Source organism: Seriola lalandi, unplaced genomic scaffold (genome assembly GCF_002814215.2).
Source record: "Seriola lalandi dorsalis isolate HSWRI2012SDOR001 ecotype SW California unplaced genomic scaffold, Sedor1 jcf7180002053710, whole genome shotgun sequence".
NCBI classification, from domain to species: Eukaryota; Metazoa; Chordata; class Actinopteri; order Carangiformes; family Carangidae; genus Seriola; species Seriola lalandi.
The window spans coordinates 41,782-42,235 of NW_019524263.1; the positions used below are offsets into that span (position 1 = coordinate 41,782).

General features: G+C 35.0%; 1 protein-coding gene across 1 annotated transcript in view; it reads left to right on the forward strand.

The window, feature by feature from the left end:
* LOC111651622 (E3 ubiquitin-protein ligase CBL-like) overlaps nucleotides 1–454 on the forward strand; it is a 17,884-nt gene that overhangs the window by 7,794 nt on the left and 9,636 nt on the right. The gene's annotated exons all lie outside the window — the stretch shown is intronic.

Here is a 454-nt window from a genome sequence, read left to right on the forward strand (position 1 = left end):
GCACCTCCTGTCTGACTGCCTGGCAGGTGAGGCTGTCTACTACACTCCATGAAGTTTAATCACACTGGTTTGTCGGAAGTGAAGTCTGTCTTTCTTTTCCTTGCTTGTGTAAACATTTATTTAAATTCAGCTTTGATTGGATTCAGGCTTTTTGTACTAAAATATTCACATTTACTGATATATATATATATATATATTTCCTCATATTTTAGTAAGACGCTTTAAGGTTTTCCTTTGCCATTTTTAAGTTACAGTCAATGAAACTCAACACTTCCTGCACTTATGCTTCACAATAAAAGCCTTCTAGCTGCTCAAAGAGCATAATCTCACCTGATCCTCAGAGGCTTTTCATTTGAAAGGTATACAGAAAATGCTGAATTTCCCTAATGACTTCTTTAGTTAACATGCATATCATGAAAAAATGATTGTTTAGTTTTGTACTGATGGGACATGT